At 30.7% G+C, this 21,669-nt stretch overlaps 1 non-coding gene across 1 annotated transcript; it reads right to left on the bottom strand.

Annotated features, from left to right (window-relative positions):
- Positions 1-8,034: 8,034 nt before the first annotated feature.
- Positions 8,035-8,107, bottom strand: TRNAA-AGC (transfer RNA alanine (anticodon AGC)). The gene has a single exon. It is a non-coding gene; the product is annotated as a tRNA-Ala (tRNA).
- Positions 8,108-21,669: the final 13,562 nt, after the last annotated feature.

Genomic DNA, 21,669 nt, shown 5'->3' with positions numbered 1-21,669 from the left:
ATAGACGCGCTTTCCTTTTGGAAAACTGAAGCAGATTTTCGGATATGAATAAAACTTTGAATGTTCTCCACATAAGTTTTGTGCCCATTCCGACCCCTGAATAATATCCGACTGTTACCAAAATCAATAGGCTTCTTCCTATATGGGACCCCCATTAACCCCCAAAATTTCGTGATGATTCGATCAAAATTGCGAAATGAAAAAATGATATGTATTACCGACTATTGCGATATATCCGTTATTTGACCAACTACGCCAACCTATTTTGCATCACTGTCAAGATGGTGTTTTCTACTTTCATAGCCATGCTTCGCTTTTGGAAAGTCCCCAACCATAGCTGTGATATTCGTCATTATAATAAAAATGGCAAAAATGAAAAGTTGGGTTTCATTAGCGATTGTTGCGATATATTCGTTGTTTGACCACCTACGACAACCTACTTTACATCGTAAGAAAGGTGATATTTTCTACTTTCATTGTCAGGTTTTGCTTTTGGTATACCCTTATAGACGCTGAGATATTCGCTTTGGAAAAAACGTTTCCTCAAAATAAGTTTTTTGCCCATTCCGACCCCTAAGTATTATCCGACCATCACCAAAATCAATAGGCCATCAACGCCCAAAATTTGGTTACGATCCTATCAAAATTGCGACCTGTAGCGTAATTACAAGGTTTAGATGGACAGACGGACGGACTCACATAGCCAGATCGACTCAGCTCGTCGAGACATTCATTTACGACCATTTTTCGATGCGTTACAAACTTTTTGGCCAAAACCAACTTATAATACCCTCCCCACATAGTGGTGTAAGGTAAAAAAGCGGTCCATTTCTTCAGGTATTTCCTACGCAACACTTTTGAGCTTTAATCCAAATACATAATTTTAGAGAAAAGGGATTCTGGTTTTGTGGCCGGTATTCGATTGTTAGGTGCACTCAAAAATTGTAACCAGCTAATCAAATATCAACAGACCTTTAAAACAGTACCAAGTAGGCGGTCGACTGTGGACAAATAAAACACAAATAGCTATACCAATATTACATTTTTCTAATTTTAACTGACAATTTTAAATCTTTAATATTGAAATTTAAGGAGATACATTCATGTTACACCTGCACTCCGACCGATCCTATGGCTAAAAACATAATCCTATCAAAATTTGAGATATAGCTCCAATATGCATATTTATCCGATTTTAGGCAATTCTTCCATCAACCGTGGTGTTACAGATGCATATTCCAACGTTGGGAAGTCATCGGTATGAAAGATTTATTTTTTATGTTTTTCTTTTTTCATAGTAAAAATTTTGGGTTACTGATCACAAGCTTTAGCCTGAGTTTCTTAATCAGTCTTATGGACAAAAGCTCTGCTATGCCACTGTACGAAGTTGATTACCGTTATATTGGTCATGATCGTTAGTTCTCGCCTCTCTTTAAAGGTGAAGGTTTACAGATTAGTAAGACTATGTATTTATTTCTATATATCCCCCATACTATTAACACGCCAAAAAAGCGTAAATGTAAGTCTAAAAGCTCCACATTCTTCCAAACATTTATCGTTGCACCCAATAGAAAAGCAATAATGCACAGTACACACACGCGCAAAAACGGCTAGCATAAAGTTATAATTCGTAAAGTGAATTCCATGAATTGTTTTTTTTTTTTTGCTTCTTGTAACGCCATAAACGATGACCGCTCCTGTTTTCAAGTTTCCTTGATTACGTTCAAGGAGTTGTAGCTTGCCACAACTTTGGGTTTTTTCAAGCAATAAAATAAATGTTGCTGTTCTGCAACTATACTTGTACATCTATCCTTACAAGTATGAAAACATGGAAGTTATTCTTTTAGCAAATGATCCTGGATTGTTGTTTTCATGTGTTTGAATGTTTGTTGCCACATTATAACAGCCCCTTAAGTGTTAAACTGTTAGTTGTTGCAAGCTACTACTTCTGTTGCTCCAGGCTACTATTCGGCTACTGTTGCATTGCATTTTTTTGTTAAGTGTGTCTGGCTGGCTGAGTGCATGTTGGCTGATACACTTTTTTGTTTAGTGGTGTGGGGGTGGTGTTTGTAGTTTATTAGTATACGTTTTGTTCTTGTGTGCCTTTTTTCCATTGTTGTGTTTTATGATAAATGTTAGATGATTTAAAGTCAGAGGAAAATGTTTGTTCGATCATTGATTAATATTCTAAAATAATTAAATGTTGAAAAATCACCAAACGACTGCATTCAAATTTGCGAGTTTGGTTGGTTGGCTAACATGGTGGGTATATATGTTCAAAGCTTTAATTAGTATGATTTATTTTATTTTACAGTTTATTTGTTATTTCGTTATCCATTAAATATAGCCTCATGAACTAAAAAGTCTGCCAGAACTAGTTCGATTGTTTCACCGAAGCGGTGGGCTTCCTGGAGCTTTCAATCTTCCTTGAATTTATGTTGGGCAGGACCAGAGGAGATGCTCAACCTCCTATATTCCTTTCAGCAGCTGCGCCAGTTGTCCGTTATACCGGAGATGCTCAACCTCATATATTTCTTTCAGCTGTTGCAGCAATTGTCAGTATGTTTAGTTGTAGGCGCTTAGAATGCGAACTTACCAATGTTAACGCCGCACAGTGGTTCAGAATCGTTTTTTCCTGGGCAAAACTCTGTAACTTTCGAACGGATAGGGATATTTTCATAATTCTATTTTTGTTGGACAGATAACATAATCGGCTTTCCGATGCATTAAACCCATTTAAATTCTATTAGTTGCAGGGGAATTTAAGGTCAAAGTTTAAAATTTGAGCTTTTTCATATCAAATCAAAAAATTTAATTTTTTTTCCAAAATTAAACAAAATCCTCGTTGGGTTTTAATCAAATTCATATAACTCTTATAAAAACTCATATATTGTAATTTAAAAAAAATTAAAAAGTGTTAAACGGGTACAAAATTATATATGGACTAAAAGAGGACTCTCTCGGGCATGATTCTGAAATCGGAACTTTGTTCCAAACTGTTCCTTAAAAGTTCAAGTAAACTTAATTTGTTTAATTTCATGTTTAATTTCACTAAAATTTAGTACCTGAGGAGAAATAAAATAGCTCCATTCGTGTAAACACTACGCTAATTTATTTAAACAGTTCTTAAAAACAACAATCCTACCTGCATAACAAAAAACAACGAACACAATATATCAATATTTTGACCTAATTTTTTGTTTTTATTAGTTTCAATGTGTTTACTATCTAATCCCATATAGAAATTAACAATCGGCGACAAAAAATTGAGGTTTTGAAGAGGAAAATCGATTCCTGAACAATTGTCCGCAGCAATGTGTATTGCCTGGTTCCGTCAATTTTGGCTAATACGGAACTTTGTACGTTTAGGAACTTTGTTGGAATGTGGTTAGCTAGGTTTTGATATTTAATATTTTTCAGTCTTGTCCCATCTTATCTCTGCCTGTGATATTTGGTATTTCAAGATACGCCCTTTAACTACTCCCGTTGGTGTTGCGACTAACGACTTTGCGAGTTCGTTAAGCTTGAACGGATAATGCAAGATCGCCCTGTTATATACCGTGATATAGAGGCATGCTTGGACATTTGTTGCACCAACTAACTTTGACATTGCATGAACACATGGCCCCAAAGATGGATTTTTTCTCGTTAGATCCAGCAAATTTGACAATCGCTCAAAAAAAGCTTTTTGTGGATTGGTGCAAAGAAATTGTGAAAAAAAAACATATCAATACTTCAAACAACGTTTCTAAGATTTTCACAGACGACGAATTTTGGATCTATGCTTCAGAGTACGAAACAAAATAGGAATAGACTGTTTAGGTATTCGAAAGCGAGCGAAATGGTCGCCTGTTGCTTCGGTAAAACTGACCGTGCGGCGACTGTACAGCATGAGAAATGTAGAAAGGATAATTCTGAGTGGTACACTATAAATTGTTTGTCTGAGAAATTTGAAAAACGAACAAGAGAAGACGAATCATTCTGCATCATGACAATGCGAGCTCTCAAATATCGATTCAAAGCAGCCTTTTTTGACCGGACCTATTTACCTATTTAAACGTATCGAGATACAACGATTGCGTTGGCTAGGCGTATAAATACGTACCGTATGACGGTACTCGCGAAACTGGAAGGCCAAGGAGTAAACAAGTGGAAGATCGAAAAGCGCGGTATTCCAAATTGAAGAAATAATGGAACAAATAAAGAGGAATGGAAATTTTTCTTACACTCAGAGAAAAAACTATGATTAATCCAACAATATTCGAAGAGCGAAATATGTATTGTAAGTCCAACAATAGTTTTTGTCAATTACAGCAATTGTTTTTGTCATATCCAACAATAGTTTTTGTCAACTGGACAATATTATTCACTTTTCTTCGATAAATTTATTCTCATCTCTCGGTATTCGATGTCGTGATAAGAAAATTATGGAAAATTATTTGGTGAATTTTGTTTGTATGGCAGAATGATTTTATCTTTTTTATACCCTCCACCATATGGAGGGTATAATTAAATTTGTCATTCCGTTTGTAACACATCGAAATATTCGTCGGAGACCCTATAAAGTATATATATTATTGATCAGCATAAAATTCTATGTCGATTTGACCATGTCCGTCTGTCCGTCCGTCCGTCCGTCCGTCCGTCTGTCTGTCTGTTGAAATCAAGATACAGCTCGCAATTTTAAAGATACAGAGTCAAAATTTGGTACAGAAGTTTTTATTACTTGCAGGATGGTTGGTATTGAAAATGGAATATATCGGTCCACGTTTTGATATAGCCCCCATAGAACGGTACCTCCCGATTTTCGGTATTTTTAAGGTTTTAGCTTCATTATCCTACCAAAATGGCTGAAATTTGGTACGTAGTCTTCTTTAGGGGTATAAAACTTTCCCCCAGAATTTTGTCGGTATCGGTCCACACCTTCATATAGCCCCCATAGAACGGTACCTCCTGATTTTCGGTATTTTTAAGGTTTTAGCTTCATTATCCTACCAAAGTAGCTGAAATTTGGTACGTAGTCTTCCTTAGGGTTATAAAACTTTCCCCTAGAATTTTGTCGGTATCGGTCCACACCTTCATATAGCCCCCATAGAACGGTACCTCCCGATTTTCGGTATTTTAAGGATTTTAGCTTCATTATCCTACCAAAATGGCTGAAATTTGGTACGTAGTCTTCCTTAGGGGTATAAAACTTTCCCCCAGAATTTTGTCGGTATCGGTCCACACCTTCATATAGCCCCCATAGAACGGTACCTCCCGATTTTCGGTATTTTTAAGGTTTTAGCTTCATTATCCTACCAAAATGGCTGAAATTTGGTACGTAGTCTTCTTTAGGGGTATGAAACTTTCCCCCAGAATTTTGTCGTATCGGTCCACACCTTCATATAGCCCCCATAGAACGGTACCTCCCGATTTTCGGTATTTTGAAGGTTTTAGCTTCATTATCCTACCAAAGTGGCTGAAATTTGGTACGTAGTCTTCCTTAGGGGTATAAAACTTTCCCCTAGAACTTTGTCGGTATCGGTCCACATCTTCATATAGCCTCCATAGAACGGTACCTCCCGATTTTCGGTATTTTGAAGATTTGAGATTCATTATCACACTGAAATGGCTGAAATTTGGTACTTAGTCTACGTTGGTGGTATAAAACTTTCCCCCAGAATTTTTCGGTATCGGTCCATGTCTTCATATAGCCCCCATGGAAAGGTACCTCCCGATTTTTCGTATTTTGAAGGTTGCGTCTTCAATATTCCACCAAAATGGCTGAAATTTGGTATTTAGTCTTCAATGTGATATTAAAATGTTCGCCAGAAATATGTCTGTACAGGTCCACGCTTTCATATTGCCCCATTTCTGACTAAAATTCGTCGGTATAGGTCGACGTTTCGATATAGCCCCCATACAACGGTACCTCCCGATTTTCGTACTACTGAAGATTGTGACGTCAATATCCAACCGAAATGGATGAAATTCGTTATTTCGTCTTGCAAGAGTTATAAAATATTCCAGAAGAGTATTGTCAGTATAGGTCCACGTCTTCCTATATCCCCATAGAAGCTTACTTCTTGATTTTCGGTATTTTTTAAGTTTTAGCCACATTCTCTTACCGAAATATAGGAAATTTGGTATTTAGTCTTATTTGAGCCTAAAAACTTTCCGTCAGAAATTTGTCGGTATAGATCGACGTTTGGAAATAGACGTTTGGAATGGTGCCTTACATTGTTTTATCGAAATTGCTGAAATTTAGTATTAAGTCTTCTTCATACACGAAAGCAAACTAATTATTCCATTTTACTTCAATTCAACTTGTGGTGGAGGGTATAACAAGTTCGGCCCGGCCGAACTTAACGCCGTTCTTACTTGTTTTTTTTTTTTTTTTTTTTTGTATTTACACCAAGGGAGATTCTTGTTCTTATTTTTTCTTCTTTGGGTTTTGATGGTTGAGTTATACCGACACAATCTTATAAGTGCTTTTGGGAGGAAACTAATTTGTGTTTTCTTTTCATATTTGTTATGTTTTTTTATTCCTTATGTTGTGGTCGATGCTTTGAAGCGCGCAATGGAGAACTGTTTGCCTTTGTTGTCAGTTAAAGCAGTAAACCTTGATCACGTGTTGTGCTTATCAATATTCGTCTGTGACGTTTATAGCAAGTCACGTGGAAAGTGTAAATGAGAATTACATATAATCAAATCAAAATTTTCAGTAACGGGTTTTCTGGGCTGGCAATAGTGTTTGTAAAAATTCTAGATTATGATAGTTCCTACCATCGATATTGTTAACGATTTTTACAATATTGCGGAATTTCGCAAGTTGTTTTTGTTTTTTTGTTCGTTTGGAGCAAAAGATGGTATTTCCGATTTGCAATTATGCTTGAACAAAAGAAATTAATTATAGTCATTCTTGTTCCAACAAAGGCGAAAAATATTTTTTCTCTGGCTTTTGTGGCAAATGTTCTGTAGATGGCCAACTAAGTGAATAAGCACGTTATGTTTATAGTACTTGTAATATGGTGCGCCAAAACCCTTATTTACAATACAACCCGATTTCAGATATCATCTTATCGGATATAGCAATTTATACCTTGTTAAAACTGATACAGCTCTTTACCCAATTTGTTGCTGTCTCAAATTTTATCGGAATTTATCTATTTTTATCACCTAAAACTTAGACGTATATATCAAAGTTTTGGAATAGCATACTATTGGAAAACTTAAGACTCCAAGTACAAAAATCAATACTAACGTAATTTTTTCGAGTGCAAAATTTATGTTTTATGTTATTCCATAGATCTTAACTATCAACTTGTTTCCTCCTGTAGTAGTTTGCAAATAATCTATGTTAAAAGTTGTTCATCCTTCTACTCTCGCAAACATATTTATATTTTTTGTAGCTTTTCTAAAAAACAACTACATACAAAGAAATATCCTCAAAATCTACCTACGTTCGTAATATACATCCCTACATACATAGGTATGTCTGAAGGACTACTTGAATGTTTATGGTAAGCCAGAATTGTACAGAGACTGAGTGCTTTTTTGCAGTTTTAATATTCGTTGCGATAGTAAATTGAATTTAATACATTTTAATTATGAACTTTGTAATTTATCATACTTTAGCAAGTTGTGGTAATAGTAGTTGCTATTGTTTTTGTTATCGTTGGTTTGTATATCTATCGCATTTGTTGCTAAATTATTACATTCTATAGTAGTTAGTTAAGTCCCTGTGTATGTATGTGTGTGTTGATGTGTCGGAAATTTAGTTTAGTCTATATGTTACATAAATTTTTGTCTAGACGTGGTTTATACTCTCTCGTATTAAATGCAGATTTACTTTATAAAAAGTTCAAAATGCAATTTATATGAAATTATTGGTTTACAGGTCATTTATCAGTTATGAAATATGTTAATGAAATGTTGTGCGGAATGTAGACGAGGTTTGTTGTTTTGTAAGTTTATCGAACTTTCCTGGATGTGCCATTTCTTTTGTTGAATGCATTTATATAACAAAGATAAAAGATTTAAAAACGTTTTTGGAGATGCGGGGCATCGATCCCCGTACCTCTCACATGCTAAGCGAGCGCTCTACCATCTGAGCTACATCCCCCATAATAAATTTGTTAACTGTAGTTTAAACGAATTAAATTTTTTCCAAAATTATCTGCAATTAAAATGCATATTATGTATGCATCACGTAATGCACATAACTACTATCGCAGCACATAGACAGACATAAAACTCGATCGTGCGATAAAAACTTTGCTATGCGCAAGCGGGAAGAATCTATTCCGGTTTATGGGACAAGTTTTTTGTACCAGGCCAGTTAGTTAAGAATATGTAATCGATGGGGGATTTGTCAAGTCAAAAGCTGCAATGATATGACCCTGTTGTATCATTGACTAAATCTGTGTTGTATAAATTTCTGACGAAGCAGATTCAACCTGGATAATAACTTCATTGCCGTAAATTAAGTAACTTAGCAACAGCACCAGGGACGTACGCAGGGGGTGGGCCCGGCTACACAATTTTTAGGAAAAAGATTTTGTTTAATATTAATTAATATTAACTTCTTGATTCGTTTGGCTTTTGGTCAGAAAATAAAAACTACAGAATTTTGTTTTTTTTATTTTTGTTTTATTTTTCCCATATTTCGACCCTCTCCGAAGGTCATCTTACTGAAATGTTTAGGGTACATTGCTACATGGCCTGGAATGAAAATAGGCTATATCATTTTTTGAAATTTCGCGTTGATCTGGTGATATAGCATCAAAACCGGAGGTACCTCCAAAAAATTTAGATTTTGTATGCAAATATCTTTAGAACTGTTACTGATACAATCTCCAAATTTTGTATGTGTGACGGTATTTGATGTAGAAATAAATTTACCAAATTATATTCAAATCGGTTCAGATTTGGATATAGCTCCCACATACATATATTTTCGGCCGATTTCCTTATTTGATGTAGCAAACATGCTATTTAGGTCCAATTTCAATGAAATTTGGAATGTGTGACGGAACTTGGTCTGGAAATAAACGTGCCAAATTATATCAAAATCGGTTCAGATTTGAATATCGCTCCCATACACATATATTTTCGGCCGACTTCCTTATTTTATGTACCAAACACGCTATATATGTCCAATTTTGCTGAAATTGTGAATGTCTGACGGAATTTGTTCTAGAAATAAATGTGCCAAATTAAATCGAGATTGGTTCGGATTTGGATATAGCTCCCATATACATATATTTTCGGCCGATTTCCTTATTTTATGCACCAAACATGCCATATATGTCCAATTTCGCTGAAATTTAAAAATGTGTGATGGATATTGGCCTAGAAATATATTTGCCAATTTTTATCGAAATCTGTTCAGATTTGGATATAGCTCCTATATATATTTTCTGCCGATTTCATGTATTTGAGGCACCAAACACGCTATTTATATCCAATTTCAATAAAATTTGGAACGTGTGACTGAACTTGGTCTAGAAATACATGTGCCAAATTACAATCGAAATCGGTTCAGATTTGGATGTAGCTCCCATATATATTTTCGTCCGATTTTCCGCATTTGATGCACCAAACACGCTATATATGTCCAAGTTCGCTGAAATTTGGAATGTGTAACGGAATTTAGTCTAGAAACAAATGTGCGAAATTATATCGAAATCGGTTCATCTTTGGATATCGCTCCTATATATATTTTCGGCAGATTACACACGCTATTTATGTCAAATTTCAATGAAATTTGGAACGTGTGACGGAATTTGGTCTAGAAATGAATGTGCCAAATTATATCCAAATCGGTTCATATTTGGATATTGCCCCTATCTATATTTTCGGCCGATTTCCTGTAATTTATTCACCAAACACGCTATGTATGTCCAATTTCGCTGAAATTTGGACTGTCTAACGGAATTTGGTGTAGACATAAATGATTTGGATATAGCTCCCATATCGGCCGATTTCCTGTATTTTATGCACCAAGCACACTATGTATGTCAAATTTCGCCGAAAATTTGGAATGTCAAACGCAGTTTGGTCTAGACTTAATGTGCTAAATTATATCGAAATCGGTTCATATTTGGATATAGCACCCATATATATTTTCGGCCGATTTCCTACATTTTGTGCACCAAACACGTTATGTATGTTCAATTTCATTGCAATCTGGAATGTGAGACGGGATTTGGTGTACAAATAAATGTGCAAAATGATATCAAGATCTGTTCAGATCGGAATATAGCTCCCATATATATTTTGATGTTTTTGTTATGTATCCAATTTCAATTGAAAATTTCAATTTCAATGAAATTTTGAAGATATTTAGAAGTCATCATTATATACACAAGTACTTATAGTTGATAAGGAATTGACTAAGGCTACAGCTTTAAATATTATATCTTTGAGAGACTTCTTAAGACTAATGTTTTAATATGACATAACTAAATCAATATTGAGTAAAAATTATAAATACGAGTGGGAGTTATCCTAAGAGTAATTTAAGATATCACAATATGTTAATATGTATATGACCTGGAAATAATAAGTCCCATTTATAAAATAAATTACAACTATCCCCAAACCTAAGGTTCTCAAACCTGGTTCTATTCTTAATTTTATTCACTCCAAATCCAATCTGTACAAATAAAGAGAAATTAATACTGTAAGAGTATATAACTACCAAAGGAATACTTATAGTCGAAAAGGCTTTAGGAGGAGTGTTACCTCCTGAAATATACAAAAATACCATAGTAGCTCCAAAACAGCCCTGAATGGGTAGAGAACGCCTTCATATCTCTTATATTTATACGTTAAAGTATTAAAAAAACATTCCATTATATTTTATCTATGTCGGGGTAGCAAAGCGCACCGGGTTCAGCTAGTTATTATATAAATATTAAACAAAAATATGTTTAGCAATAATTACATTTTCTTATTCTTTTCTTAAAGACTGTCAAATATGCACATCTTATTTTTTGCAAGAGTATTTTCCAACTAAAATAAAGTCTTTTTATGTTACTCTACTGCATTTCTGTTTCTGTCCCGTATTCGATCTCTCTACAGACTCACACAGGCTGAGGGTATATCTCCGTCGGCAAACTCGGCTGATATTTTTTACTTGTTTTCCAAAAACAAAAGTGATTGATTTTTGGGCATAATCCTTGAAAAATTTTAATTCCATCGAGTAAATAAAGACAATTAAGATAGAAATAAGCGGGAACACAACAACCATTGAGGTATCAGATGGAGTTTTTTCGACTTAACCTTTTTTTAGGACTCATCTAAAATGTTGCCGAGCTTTTTTAGCGATATTTTTCGACCATATTATTGCGTAGTCTCAAACAGTACTGCGAGTTCGATTTGGAGTCTATGAGTCGTAGTTTGTAGCGCACGATTCCTGATAAAAATGTTTTCCTTTTTTCTTAATGTAATTCTCTGCATTTTTAGTTGGTTTTCACGGACACTATCACTTCTTACAATAATACAAAAAATTTTTAATGGGACTGAAGTTAGTATCTGGATATGCACTTTAAAGAAGAAAAGGCGTTATGTTCGGGCCGAACTGTTTATATCCTCCAAACACTGTCTATCTATATTCGATATATTCGCGAATGCAATCCTTGTATTCAAACGGTGATCTGTTTTCAACACCTTTTGCATGGAGGTTCTCCCACCAAAAGATTTCCCAAATCCATATTTTCGCGAATTATAGAAAATCTTTCGAATTCAATTCTGTGCGGGATTTAGAACACAAAATGACAAATAAGAGCTAATGTGGTTCTAGATTATACCAAAATGTAAACTTATATGGGTAATATTCATTTGAAAGATTTTTTAGTTATTGTTTCAATTATGTTTGGGAATTTGGTTAACAACTTTTGTTTGGTGACTATATCGAACGTGGTCTGTTGTGGAATACTGTAACTCATTTTTCGACTTAACTACAAATATCGGTATGCTTATAATTTCGGTAATTAACGAAAATTTTCGGTAAGTTAACAACCAAACTAAAGTTGTTGATAAATCCTACCGATAGCAACAATGTTGTAAACTTTTATTGATACTTCTCATTCATAATTTTGCGTTTTAATATTACCGATTTTTGTCGGTAACTCAAAAAATGAGTTACAGAATTCCACTACTGATATGGTTCATTTTCAATTCTAAAAATCCAACTCTGTTCCAAATTTCAATCTTGTATCAATATTGCATATACATAAAACCAAATAAAAACTTCCAAAATAGCTTTACGTAACGCTACACAACACTTTTAACTTTCAAGATTTTTGGTCATGTTGGTCTAAATTTTGCAAACCGTAATATTTGGCTCAAACTTAGATCAAGTTCGAAGATGGACCATATATGTTCACATGCAGCTTTTCAATTTCCAGCTTTCTCTACGTTCGGTCGGATGATGTATGCTTCATGAAATGATTGTACATCCAACGTACAATCTTCCATCTATCACAACATGGTCAATTTGGTTGGGCCAACGATTGGTATTTTCGTTTCCATTTTGTGCATTAAAATCGCCTAGAATAATTTTGATGTTACGGCATTGATCATATGTTATCTCAAATCGCTTGTAAAAATTTCCAAATTTTCGGTCGGGTCATGGGCAAAGATAAAAATTATGTTAAATAATTTAGCTTTCATCCGAATTGTCGCTTTCATCCATTGCACATTGGCCCCAACCTGCGACAAAAATCGAACAATCGATATCAACAAATCTCTGCGACAATTCAGCAAATTGTCTCTTAACATATTATATTTTAATATTTCAGCACTGTTTTTGGAAATTATAACGGTATTTTACAAAACAAAACAGAAGAAGTTGACATTTACATATGATCTCTTAAAAACTTTAAAAACATCAGTAAGGTTGTGAACTTTTACAAGGCAGGTAACTCAAAATTGAAAGGATAAAATAAGTTTTTTCTAAATAATAGTTTTAGTACAAGGTCTTCTAATTACTTTTACCTACAATTTTGTACACATTATTCGCACTAAATGTGCTGGAAATCAAATTTTTTATAATACTTTTTTGTGGATTTTTTCCAAGTCCTAAAAATTGAAGTGGATTTTACTAACTTCGCCATCCTTCGCCACTCTCAAAATTTTTTGAAGAATGTTGGAAATAGTATCACTTTTACAAAACATTTGGTTCCAGCTGCATATATTTGCATTTCCGTGTGTGACATTAAAAATACTGACGATGCCTCTGGTCGTTTTAGTGATAATGCCGTATTACTGTATTCTCAGTTTCTTCTTTGTTTTGTGTTTTAATTGTTTGTTTTGGTTTTTTTTAATTAAAGATTTAGACATTTTTGTTTTGGGATCTATGAGTGTATTTTTTTTACATTTGTATATTTTTGATATATGTATGATGCTACACATACTATGAAAAACAAGTAAAAATGTAAAGTTCGGTCGCACCGAACTTTATTATATCCCCTACCATGAAATATTCTGACCTCAAATGGAATAATTTGATTCCTTTCCTGTCCACGATACCAGTCGGAGACGTATTTTGACCAACGAAATTGGTAAATCCGCAAGATAACTCTCGCTGGGAGTTTCTGATTGGTCCAAACGTTACACGTTACTATCTCATTCTGTTATATATCAGGTGGGAATATGGATTATATCGGTCCAGTCCCTCGAATACCTCCCACACAAAATTTGGGAAGAGTGCAGTCTTTGGACTCGTCTTGAATCGATTTAAAATTTTTACAGAATGCTGTTTCATGATTCCTATTACAACGATACAATTTTTTTCGGAGCAAGTCCATACTTCATGATATAATGGCGCAAAAGATACAAACAGATAACTCTCAAACTTTTTCAAAATTTTTTTCCAAACTTAGTTTACCGTAGTTTTGTGCCAGACTATGAAAATTTTCATGAAAATGTTTTGAGCTTATGGGTAAGAGAGCTCCTCTCTCCTAAAAGCTAAAATATTTTCATGTGTTATTTCTATGAATCAGAACTTTTTTTCTAATTTTTTTTTTTTTTTTTTTTTGTCTGAGGCTGATGTTATGTCTGCACAGCTGACTGTTTTAATAAGATCTATTTTAAGGCCTGTTTTCTGACAACGATTATCATTTTTCAATGCATGCACCTTGACCTTCCCAATATAAGGAATTCCGAGTATAAATAATAACAATTTCAACAAGAAGTCGATAAAATTCCTATGCAAAATTTGTAAACAAAATGTTTAGTATAAGTTTACAACGTCGTTTTTATTGATATATCCAAGCGAATGGTATCTAACTCTCGTTCTTGGACCCCATTAATTCTTTGAACATTCTTTGTATCTTTTTATAGTCGCGGTGTTTAAATCCGATACCATTCATTATTATTTTTTGTGGAATGTTATGAAGACTAAAGTAATCATCCTTGGTTCGAATGTATTCTCCCTTCCAATTTTAGCATTAAAATCTCTTAGTACAATCTTAATGTGTTATAAGATCCCTCAAACGTTGTTTTTCTGACACTTCTTGAACAAACTAAATGGCCAAGACAAAAAATCTGAATTGCATTTTAATTATGCAGTCTTGCATAGAAATAATAATAAAGCAAATATGCACATTACGTAACGTGCTGTGATTTAATAAGTAACCGTTATTTTAAACTCTGACGAATACCAAAACCGATTTTTTAACAAAATCACAATATTTAACAGGGGATGTAGCTCAGATGGTAGAGCGCTCGCTTAGCATGTGAGAGGTATGGGGATCGATGCCCCGCATCTCCAATGAGGATTCATTTTGGGTCATTTATATAAACATTCAATTTATTAACAAGACTTGAAATTATACATTTTAATTATCCAAAACGGAGCCATCAATTGCCTCTTCGTCTTGAATTATAATTAAATCACTTGTTGGCACTAATTGAACATTTCACTGCAAAACTTTATTGAGTTTAATGAGGCAAATTTACTCCATTAATGCTTAGGATAATCGTACCTGTCGTCTTTTGTAGAAATTTCAAAATAAATACAATTAACAACGCTAATAACATTTTAGGCACATACACACATACTATTTCACCGTATAATTCATCCATTAATACACCACAAACTGTGTTTGCGGAAACAGCACCTAACCTCTAATCAAAATTCCAACTTTCAATAAACTCCACAATCATTGTGAATAATTTACATTCTTCGCCAAACCATTTAATATCAACATATTTACCCTGAGAATTACACATATAAATATTTACATGGTGGCTTTGTAGTTACACTTGTATTCCTTCTTCATGTGTATGTACTATGTGCCGTTGTTTGTGTAGCAAGTATAAATAATTACGCTAACAGACAACGCGCCGGATTCACCCACATTATAAAACCTCAAAATACGACAACCACATCCGTACCGGCAGTAATGGGCTGTAATGCAGCAAAGTCATCATAGCCAACATACACACAATACTGGTAGTACTTTTTGGGTCGGTAATAATGTACCATAGACGGATGGATGAATCGGAATGCATATACGCACGCACACACCTACCATATAGCAATAAGAGACAGATATAAATGCAACATAATTACACCATAATTGATGTAACAAATGGTTGTATTTAGGAGAAATTTACCAAAGCTATATGCTGGTATCTAGGTTTGCAAGGTTTATCGTGGAATTTGGCTATTTCTGTGTGCAATAATTGGATTTAAAATAAACAAAAATTACAATTTACAAGGTATTTCTGTTTTTTCCTCAGATCTCCAAATCTCAATAGTATTTAAAGAAAACAAAGCAAAAACGTCGAATAATGGAATTAGGATTAGGAATATTTAAAGTAATATTTTAAAATCACAAAGTCTGAGAAAACTGTGTTGAAATAAAACATTTAAATAATAAGAGCACTGTGAGCTACAATGGGCTTGCTGTTGACAATCTGAAAATTATCAATTCTGATATTGTCTCTAAAAATATTCTTTAAAAATCCAAGATTATTGCTCAAAAATGTCTCTAAAATAATCTTTAAAAATCCACGATTATTGCTCGAAAATGTCTCTAAAAATATTCTTTAAAAAATCCACGATTATTTCTCAAAAATGTCTCTAAAAATATTCTTTAAAAAATCCACGATTATTTCTCAAAAATGTCTCTAAAAATATTCTTTAAAAAATCCACGATTATTTCTCAAAAATGTCTCTAAAAATATTCTTTAAAAAATCCACGATTATTTCTCAAAAATGTTTCTAAAAATATTCTTTAAAAAATCCACGATTATTTCTCAAAAATGTCTCTAAAAATATTCTTTAAAAAATCCACGATTATTTCTCAAAAATGTCTCTAAAAATTATCAATTCTGATATTGTCTCTAAAAATATTCTTTAAAAATCCAAGATTATTGCTCAAAAATGTCTCTAAAATAATCTTTAAAAATCCACGATTATTGCTCGAAAATGTCTCTAAAAATATTCTTTAAAAAATCCACTATTATTTCTCAAAAATGTTTCTAAAAATATTCTTTAAAAAATCCACGATTATTTCTCAAAAATGTCTCTAAAAATATTCTTTAAAAAATCCACGATTATTTCTCAAAAATGTCTCTAAAAATATTCTTTAAAAAATCCACGATTATTTCTCAAAAATATTCTTTAAAAAATCCACGATTATTTCTCAAAAATATTCTTTAAAAAATCCACGATTATTTCTCAAAAATGTCTCTAAAAATATTCTTTAAAAAATCCACGATTATTTCTCAAAAATGTCTCTAAAAATATTCTTTAAAAAATCCACGATTATTTCTCAAAAATGTCTCTAAAAATATTCTTTAAAAAATCCACGATTATTTCTCAAAAATGTCTCTAAAAATTATCAATTCTGATATTGTCTCTAAAAATATTCTTTAAAAATCCAAGATTATTGCTCAAAAATGTCTCTAAAATAATCTTTAAAAATCCACGATTATTGCTCGAAAATGTCTCTAAAAATATTCTTTAAAAAATCCACTATTATTTCTCAAAAATGTTTCTAAAAATATTCTTTAAAAAATCCACGATTATTTCTCAAAAATGTCTCTAAAAATATTCTTTAAAAAATCCACGATTATTTCTCAAAAATGTCTCTAAAAATATTTTTTAAAAAATCCACGATTATTTCTAAAAATATTCTTTAAAAAATCCACGATTATTTCTCAAAAATGTCTCTAAAAATATTTTTTAAAAAATCCACGATTATTTCTAAAAATATTCTTTAAAAAATCCACGATTATTTCTCAAAAATGTCTCTAAAAATATTCTTTAAAAAATCCACGATTATTTCTCAAAAATGTCTCTAAAAATATTCTTTAAAAAATCCACGATTATTTCTCAAAAATGTCTCTAAAAATATTCTTTAAAAACTCCACGATTATTTCTCAAAAATGTCTCTAAAAATATTCTTTAAAAAATCCACGATTATTTCTCAAAAATGTCTCTAAAAATATTCTTTAAAAAATCCACTATTATTTCTCAAAAATGTCTCTAAAAATATTCTTTAAAAAATCCACTATTATTTCTCAAAAATGTTTCTAAAAATATTCTTTAAAAAATCCACGATTATTTCTCAAAAATGTCTCTAAAAATATTCTTTAAAAAATCCACGATTATTTCTCAAAAATGTCTCTAAAAATATTCTTTAAAAAATCCACGATTATTTCTCAAAATTTGTCTCTAAAAATATTCTTTAAAAAATCCACGATTATTTCTCAAAAATATCTCTAAAAATATTCTTTAAAAAATCCACGATTATTTCTCAAAAATGTCTCTAAAAATATTCTTTAAAAAATCCACGATTATTTCTCAAAAATGTCTCTAAAAATATTCTTTAAAAAATCCACGATTATTTCTCAAAAATGTCTCTAAAAATTATCAATTCTGATATTGTCTCTAAAAATATTCTTTAAAAATCCAAGATTATTGCTCAAAAATGTCTCTAAAATAATCTTTAAAAATTCACGATTATTGCTCGAAAATGTCTCTAAAAATATTCTTTAAAAAATCCACGATTATTTCTCAAAAATGTCTCTAAAATATTCTTTAAAAAATCCACGATTATTTCTCAAAAATGTCTCTAAAAATATTATTTAAAAAATCCACGATTATTTCTCAAAAATGTCTCTAAAAATATTCTTTAAAAATCCAAGATTATTGCTCAAAAATGTCTCTAAAATAATCTTTAAAAATCCACGATTATTGCTCAAAAATGTTTCTAAAAATATTCTTTAAAAAATCCACGATTATTTCTCAAAAATGTCTCTAAAAATATTATTTAAAAAATCCACGATTATTTCTCAAAAATGTCTCTAAAAATATTCTTTAAAAATCCAAGATTATTGCTCAAAAATGTCTCTAAAATAATCTTTAAAAATCCACGATTATTGCTCGAAAATGTCTCTAAAAATATTCTTTAAAAAATCCACTATTATTTCTCAAAAATGTTTCTAAAAATATTCTTTAAAAATCCAAGATTATTGCTCAAAAATGTCTCTAAAATAATCTTTAAAAATCCACGATTATTGCTCGAAAATGTCTCTAAAATAATCTTTAAAAATCCACGATTATTGCTCGAAAATGTCTCTAAAAATATTCTTTAAAAAATCCACTATTATTTCTCAAAAATGTTTCTAAAAATATTCTTTAAAAAATCCACGATTATTTCTCAAAAATGTCTCTAAAAATATTCTTTAAAAAATCCACGATTATTTCTCAAAAATGTCTCTAAAAATATTCTTTAAAAATTCCACGATTATTTCTCAAAAATGTCTCTAAAAATATTCTTTAAAAAATCCACGATTATTTCTCAAAAAAGTTTCTAAAAATATTCTTTAAAAAATCCACGATTATTTCTCAAAAACGTCTCTAAAAATATTCTTTAAAAAATCCACGATTATTTCTCAAAAATGTCTCTAAAAATATTCTTTAAAAAATCGACGATTATTTCTCAAAAATGTCTCTAAAAATATTCTTTAAAAAATCCACGATTATTTCTCAAAAATGTCTCTAAAAATATTCTTTAAAAAATCCACGATTATTTCTCAAAAATGTCTCTAAAAATATTCTTTAAAAAATCGACGATTATTTCTCAAAAATGTCTCTAAAAATATTCTTTAAAAAATCCACGATTATTTCTCAAAAATGTCTCTAAAAATATTCTTTAAAAAATCCACGATTATTTCTCAAAAATGTCTTTAAAAATATTCTTTAAAAAATCCACGATTATTTCTCAAAAATGTCTCTAAAAATATTTTTTAAAAAATCCACGATTATTTCTCAAAAATGTCTCTAAAAATATTCTTTAAAAAATCCACGATTATTTCTCAAAAATGTCTCTAAAAATATTCTTTAAAAAATCCACGATTATTTCTCAAAAATGTCTCTAAAAATATTCTTTAAAAATTCCACGATTATTTCTCAAAAATGTCTCTAAAAATATTCTTTAAAAAATCCACGATTATTTCTCAAAAAAGTTTCTAAAAATATTCTTTAAAAAATCCACGATTATTTCTCAAAAACGTCTCTAAAAATATTCTTTAAAAAATCCACGATTATTTCTCAAAAATGTCTCTAAAAATATTCTTTAAAAAATCCACGATTATTTCTCAAAAATGTCTCTAAAAATATTCTTTAAAAAATCCACGATTATTTCTCAAAAATGTCTCTAAAAATATTCTTTAAAAAATCCACGATTATTTCTCAAAAATGTCTCTAAAAATATTCTTTAAAAAATCCACGATTATTTCTCAAAAATGTCTCTAAAAATATTCTTTAAAAAATCCACGATTATTTCTCAAAAATGTCTCTAAAAATGTTCTTTAAAAAATCCACGATTATTTCTCAAAAATGTCTCTAAAAATATTCTTTAAAAAATCCACGATTATTTCTCAAAAATGTCTTTAAAAATATTCTTTAAAAAATCCACGATTATTTCTCAAAAATGTCTCTAAAAATATTTTTTAAAAAATCCACGATTATTTCTAAAAATATTCTTTAAAAAATCCACGATTATTTCTCAAAAATGTCTCTAAAAATATTCTTTAAAAAATCCACGATTATTTCTCAAAAATGTCTCTAAAAATATTCTTTAAAAAATCCACGATTATTTCTCAAAAATGTCTCTAAAAATATTCTTTAATAAATCCACGATTATTTCTCAAAAATGTCTCTAAAAATATTCTTTAAAAAATCCACTATTATTTCTCAAAAATGTTTCTAAAAATATTCTTTAAAAAATCCACGATTATTTCTCAAAAATGTCTCTAAAAATATTCTTTAAAAAATCCACGATTATTTCTCAAAAATGTCTCTAAAAATATTCTTTAAAAAATCCACTATTATTTCTCAAAAATGTTTCTAAAAATATTCTTTAAAAAATCCACGATTATTTCTCAAAAATGTCTCTAAAAATATTCTTTAAAAAATCCACGATTATTTCTCAAAAATGTCTCTAAAAATATTCTTTAAAAAATCCACGATTATTTCTCAAAATTTGTCTCTAAAAATATTCTTTAAAAAATCCACGATTATTTCTCAAAAATATCTCTAAAAATATTCTTTAAAAAATCCACGATTATTTCTCAAAAATGTCTCTAAAAATATTCTTTAAAAAATCCACGATTATTTCTCAAAAATGTCTCTAAAAATATTCTTTAAAAAATCCACGATTATTTCTCAAAAATGTCTCTAAAAATATTCTTTAAAAAATCCACGATTATTTCTCAAAAATGTCTCTAAAAATATTCTTTAAAAAATCCACGATTATTTCTCAAAAATGTCTCTAAAAATATTCTTTAAAAAATCCCCAATTATTTCTCAAAAATGTCTCTAAAAATATTCTTTAAAAAATCCACGATTATTTCTCAAAAATGTCTCTAAAAATATTCTTTAAAAAATCCACGATTATTTCTCAAAAATGTCTCTAAAAATATTTTTAAAAAATCCACGATTATTTCTCAAAAATGTCTCTAAAAATATTCTTTAAAAAATCCACGATTATTTCTCAAAAATGTCTCTAAAAATATTCTTTAAAAAATCCACGATTATTTCTCAAAATTTGTCTCTAAAAATATTCTTTAAAAAATCCACGATTATTTCTCAAAAATATCTCTAAAAATATTCTTTAAAAAATCCACGATTATTTCTCAAAAATGTCTCTAAAAATATTCTTAAAAAAATCCACGATTATTTCTCAAAAATGTCTCTAAAAATATTCTTTAAAAAATCCCCAATTATTTCTCAAAAATGTCTCTAAAAATATTCTTTAAAAAATCCACGATTATTTCTCAAAAATGTCTCTAAAAATATTCTTTAAAAAATCCACGATTATTTCTCAAAAATGTCTCTAAAAATATTTTTAAAAAATCCACGATTATTTCTCAAAAATGTCTCTAAAAATATTCTTTAAAAAATCCACGATTATTTCTCAAAAATGTCTCTAAAAATATTCTTTAAAAAATCCACGATTATTTCTCAAAATTTGTCTCTAAAAATATTCTTTAAAAAATCCACGATTATTTCTCAAAAATATCTCTAAAAATATTCTTTAAAAAATCCACGATTATTTCTCAAAAATGTCTCTAAAAATATTCTTTAAAAAATCCACGATTATTTCTCAAAAATGTCTCTAAAAATATTCTTTAAAAAATCCACGATTATTTCTCAAA

This window comes from Musca autumnalis, unplaced genomic scaffold (genome assembly GCF_047663935.1).
Source record: "Musca autumnalis isolate F117 unplaced genomic scaffold, ASM4766393v1 scaffold_3, whole genome shotgun sequence".
Classification (NCBI taxonomy): domain Eukaryota; kingdom Metazoa; phylum Arthropoda; class Insecta; order Diptera; family Muscidae; genus Musca; species Musca autumnalis.
Note: the sequence above shows the minus strand (reverse complement) of the source record. Positions and strands in the feature narration are given on the sequence as shown.